This window comes from Musca autumnalis, unplaced genomic scaffold (genome assembly GCF_047663935.1).
Source record: "Musca autumnalis isolate F117 unplaced genomic scaffold, ASM4766393v1 scaffold_2, whole genome shotgun sequence".
Classification (NCBI taxonomy): domain Eukaryota; kingdom Metazoa; phylum Arthropoda; class Insecta; order Diptera; family Muscidae; genus Musca; species Musca autumnalis.
This window is the reverse complement of record NW_027411755.1, coordinates 145343159-145349158: the sequence shown is the minus strand read 5'-3', so window position 1 is coordinate 145349158 and position 6000 is coordinate 145343159. Positions and strand designations below refer to the sequence as shown.

General features: G+C 38.9%; 1 protein-coding gene across 1 annotated transcript in view; it reads left to right on the top strand.

Moving 5' to 3' along the window:
- The first annotated feature begins 1304 nt into the window (after nucleotides 1-1304).
- Nucleotides 1305-6000, top strand: part of LOC141394704 (uncharacterized) — a 195663-nt gene continuing 190967 nt past the window's right edge. Inside the window, exon 1 of the mRNA XM_073969488.1 lies at nucleotides 1305-1639. The gene's annotated coding sequence lies outside the window, so the exon portion shown is untranslated. The remainder of the gene's footprint in view (nucleotides 1640-6000) is intronic.

The following is a 6000-nucleotide window of genomic DNA, read 5'->3' as shown; positions in this document are numbered from 1 at the left end:
CTGAACTACCCGTAACACCGAAATGGCTGAAATTTGGTATTTAGTGTTCGTTGGGGATATAAAACTTTCCAAAATTGAAATTTATCGGTATAGGTTCACGTCTTCATATAGCTTCCATAGAATGGTACCTCCCGATTTTCGGAATTTTCAAGGTTTTAGCCTCAATATACCAACGAAATTGCTGAAATTTGGTATTTATTTTTTGTTAGGGGAGTTAACCTCTCCACCTTATATTTGTCGGTATACGTCCACTTCTTCAGAAGCCTCCATAGAACGGTACCTCTTGATTTTCGAAATTTTGACGTTGTGGCTTCAATACCCTAACGAAATGGCTGAAATTTGGTATTTAGTTTTCATTGGGGGTATACAACTTTCCACCCGAAATTTGTCAGTATAGGTCCATATATTTATGTATATAGCCCGCATAGAACATTACCTCCCGATTTTCGTTATTTTGAAGGTTGTGGCCTCAATATCCCACCGAAATGGCTGAAATTTGTGTTAAGTCTTCATTGGCGGTATACAACATTCCACCCGAAACTTGTCAGTATAAGTCCACATATATATATATATATATATATATATATATATATATATATATATATATATATAGCCCGCATAGAACAGTACCTCCCGTTTTCTGGTATTTTGAAGGTTGTGGCCTCAATATTCCAACAAAATGGCTGAATTTTTGTGTTTAGTCTTCGTTGGTGGTATAAAACTTTCTGCCAGAAATTTGTGGCTATAGGTCTTCATATAGCCCCCGCGGTGACCGCACTCGCGGTGGGTAGAAAACCTCCACACAGAACATTTTCAGTGTAATGTGAATATCATCAATTAAAATAGTATTCTCCTCCAATGAACTAGACTCAACGTAGATGAAGAGTTTAGTAGTTACTAATTGTTCGTATTTACTTCAATAGTGTTCGTGGTGGAGGGTATAAAAAGTTCGGCCCGGCTGAACTTTATGCCGTTCTTAATGGTTTTTTTATTTATTATTTATTATTATTATTTTTTTTTTTTTTTTTTGTTAAGAGCTATGGACAACGCATTTTGTTAAAACATTTTTCCTTGAGTGCACCGAGAGACGACAGAAACGAATGTAAGTACATTAGGATGCCTATAAAACAAAAGTAACAACAAACACACTTAAGAACAAATGCAACAAGAACGGCAAAAAGTCGTCAACGCATATCGCACAAGATGTATGGCTCAGACGTTGGGACGGACGGACAAACGGACGGACGCATCGATGGATGGACGGTAGCGATACATATCTTCTTTTTTGCAACACAACAAGTTTTAGTTGCAAGCGAGAACGTGACGAGCGAACAACTTTAACAGTTTAAAGACGGATAAGCTAAACTTTTACTGCCAAAAAAGAAAAGAAGCCAAGAAGGCTAAAACTAAAGTGATTTTTTCTAGTTTGTGTGAAATCGATTTTGAATGTAAGAAGTTTGCAAAAAAAAAAGAAAAGAATTTTACGCCCAAAAAGAAAGTGTCTTTTGTGATTGAAGGAAGATTAGAGTTTAAAATAAAAAAGGCAATATAAAACAAAAGTTAAAAAACACAATGTATTGATCATCAACTGCTACTGCTGTTATCTTTAAGGAATAATTTATCATATGTCGTTGAGTTGGTAAGATATTCCATGCATTTTTATTAGAGTCCAGGAGGGCATTGTAAATACTGAAATCAGGAAAAATATTTCCAACTTGAGTAAATTGATTTCTTGTATAAAATAATTGTTAAGTTTTTTACAATAAGAATTGACATTCTTTGAATTATTTAGTTAACAACCATGAAGCGCAATAATCGGGGCTGACCATGTAATCCCCGCACCACCATTCTTGTGCATAAGCTTTCACGGATCAAAATTCCTTTGAGGAAAGTACTAAAGTTATTTTTATCCAGAGATAATGATTATTTATTTTCGTCGCCAATCTGACATATAATTCCAGTTATCAGGTTCTGGTTCCTCTGTTTCCAGACTCAAAAATCCAGCAACCTGGATTGATTGCGTTTATAAAGAATCAGGTGACGGGTGAGTGGGGTTGGATGGCCAGCTAAACAAATGCAGCGTGTCGTGTCGTGGGCATGTGTTTTGTATCGTTGCATCAATTCGGGCTAAAACCACTCGTGTTTGGGTTCTTCTGTTGCGATGTATGGGGGATGGTCTCCCAGTACGTCATTCACACTGTATCTTTGAACTGCCTGCGCGATAGCATCAGTGTGAATGCCTGATGGGCTAGGCCCAGAGGTTCTCGTTTATACCTTTGGAGCTCTCTCTCCACACCATTTTCACATGTAATTCGAAGAATTTCAGTTGTAATTTGATTAATTTATTTGATATTCGAAACATTTCACTTGTAATTTGAGAATTCCAATTGAATTTCGAATTATTTCATTTGTAATTTGAGAATTCCATTTGAAATTCGAATTATTTCATTTGTAATTTGAATTATTTCATTTGTACTTCGTATTATTTCATTTGTAATTCGAATTTTTCTATTTGTAATTTGAATTATTCTATTTGTAATTCGAAGTTTTTCATTTGGAATTTCAAATGAAAAAAAAAATCAAATTACCAATGAAACAATTAGAATTACAAATGAAATAATTCGAATTACAAATGAAAAAATTCAAATTACAAATGAAATAATTCGAATTTCAAATAGTTTTAATATTCTCGCTCTGCGTAGCGCTACGACGTAGCGGACGACTTAAACATGCAATCGAACTTTACACCCACAATTTTGAGGTAGTTAGTGATACGAATCAGTGCACCATCGTAGTGGTCGAGCCTCATTTCACTGCGTTCAGTGGGAGCCGTCTGGAGGGTGTGGAATTACAGAAAGGTAGATGTTAAACAGTTCCGGAGATATCACCCCGCCTTCGAGAACTCCCTGTTTTACTCTTCGGGTTTTGTTTTTCTTATTTCTGTATTCCGCAAACGACTGGTGTCCGCACATATAGTGGACTATCCAACGTTTCAAACAGGGCTGGAGCGTGGTCTTCTCTATATCCTCGAATAGCTTGGCATGGTTGACGGTATCGAAGGTATTCGATAGGTCAATTGACACCATGACTGTTCGGTAGCACGGCTTGTTCAGGTTCAGAACTCTAGTGAAATGTATGGATATGACGTGTAATGCTGTTGTAGTAATATGTATTTTCCGGAATCCATGTTGATGTTGGGCAACTGCAAAACTGCTTCTCATCGTTGGGAGGAGTAGTGCCTTTAGCATTTCTGCTACTGGCGGCAGGAGGAAAATCGGCCTGTACGATTCACCTTTGCTGGCATCCTTGCCGGGCTTCTGTGGCAGGACTACCCTGCCAACTTTCTAGGATTCTGGTATAATATGGGTGGCTAACAATAGATTGATTTCACTGATGACGTCTGCAACATCGCCTATCGTAAATTCTGGTGGTACTTCCTCGGCAGGGAGAACTCTTCTTATCTTCTTATACGGCATAGCACATTCCTCTTCGCCCTATCACTCTCGGGGTGCTCTATAAACTGCCGATTAAAATAACACATGCACCTCTTTGGATCAGTTACTGTCATCCTTCTTTTACGGATTCGAGAGTAATTTAAATGTTCCCCACTATTTACTCAAGCCTGTACCTGTGTTGCTCTGCTTCAGGTGGTCTAGCCACTTTTTTCCGCTTATGTTCGCCTACTAGCCTGTTGTCTTTAAGAGTAAATTCTTTAACTTCAGGGTTCGTACGACGAAGCTCATTACGCTCAGTTGCTAGTTCAGTCGCCTGGGAAATAAGGTCTGATTTCGGGTATTCGACCAGATGGTATGTAGCGAGCGGTTGTGGCAGTGATGATGTCCCGGAAGGTTCACTCAGCTGCCCCACGATCTGAGGGAGTGGGTAGCTCTCTGAAGCCGCAATTGGTAAATTCTGTGAAACCCTGCCAATCAGCTTTCCGATTGTTCCGAAAAGTACGGCGTTCAGAGGTTATGAAGTCGGGTGGATTATTTACGGAGACGATGATAGGAAGGTGGCCTGAGCCAAGAGAAATGACAGGTTTGCCAGGATACGTCATTTATGGTGATATCCGACGAGCTGTGGCAATCTCCTCTTATCCTCGTAGGAACGCACAGTGGTGGCACTTACATGGGAAGGTGTGACAAAAATACTTCTAGATGATATATCGAACTGAAATTTTTATCAATTGGTCCTTGGGAGCTAAAAACACTCTACAATAATATTGGAGTCCTAAGTCCAAAATTTCGCGTGGTTCCCATGTTTAAGGAAATCCATACATCTATATTAAATAATTTCCTTTTTACCAATATTATAACCAAAATATTTGGCAACCCTTACGATTTAGAGGAATTTTCATAACTAGAAAAATGGAGCTTAGGCAATCTTAAGTTAAGGCGTTAAAAATAGTCCTTTGTTTCATAAATTCGTTTAGAATATAAGTATTTTTTCTCATTTTTAAATACATATTTTTCTTCAAAATTAGTCATGTTCATGAGGCGTTTTCTCCTTAAGAACCGCGAAAAATGGAAAAAATAAGTTGAGTTTCGAAAAATTTGGAACGTTTTGAAGCTATTTGCATTTTTAAATGAATTTTTTGATTTTTGTCGTTGGGCGCATCCACTGTGGAACGTCTTTATTCACCATGCAAAACATGAAACTATCAGTTTGCTCGGCCAGTACTGTACCCCTATGGTCATTACCCTGTACGGAATGCCAAATTTCATGATGGGCATTGAAGCCTCTGGCACCAGACGCATATTGCCCTCTAAAAGCGAACTAATAGCGGGCATGATAGTATGTACATATTAAGCAGCTCTACCTCGGCTGTACTACACAATTTTTGCCAAAGGTGGCTGTTACGGCTCATTTTGATCGACCTATGATATCGATGTCATGTGTCTGAAACCTCAATTACTGATATCGTGTAAGTTAATGTTATTCGGCATAATCGTATTAATTTTGCAGGAATACAAAACTCAGACATGGCTTGGAACTTCTTTGACCTTATTGGTTTGTCGATTTATTTTTAATGTATCTTCTCTAGGATTTGGAGTAGAGTGAAGATTTGGTCTACTGTAGACTTCCCAAGTCTAAAACCGTATTCGTATGATCCAATTATTCCATTAACCATTGGTTTTAGCCGTTCAAGCAATACGCCCGACAGCACTTTGTATGCAATTAGTGGAGACTTATGTCTCTGCTTCCTTATTGTGCTTCAGTCGACTAATTGCTGTCATGGCTAGGTAGTAAACACTTAATGCCGTTGTTTTGGATTGTTTATGGGGTATCTTCATCAATACCAAAAGCTTCACAAAAAGCTTATTCCAGATACTCAGTTACCAGGTTCCCTTCATCATCTTTGGAGAAGAATGTGCCTGCATACCCTTCAGTCTGGTGTTTTACAGTCTAGTACACTTTTCGGACGTGATTCTGACTCCTGAACATCTCAAGTTTCCCATGCTCACGGTTTTCCTGCTCTTTCTTCTTCCTTCTGACAATACGGTTATACTCGGTTTTCCTTGGCGCTTTGTGTTGCTACTTATTGCAGAGTTGTTCTATCCGCTGCGTTCTTCTTTTCAGTAGCCTTACGACAATCCTGATCGTACCATGGATTGTTAGATGTTGGTTTTTGTTACCCAAGTTTAGATTTTACAGCAGTTTGAAGATAGTGGACTACTCTTTGACACAGCGCTTCTGATTTCTGGTTTTCCATCTGGGGACATCCACGTGGTCGAGATGTTGGAACCGGGTGCGGCTCACTACAAATTTTTTGCCATTGCAAAATTGATCAGTCTCATTCCGTTGTCGGAAGTTACCTCATAAAGGCTGAACTTGCCGACAGTGGGGCCCAAGGTAATCTCTCTCTCCCAATTAAGCATTAAAATCATTGCTGATATACTCAGGAATTTGATGTGATTTGCCCGGCAGAAAATTTGATGTTCTGTTCAGGGATTGAACCACGGGCCATCTGAGTGCAAGTCGGACGTGCTTAATACTGCA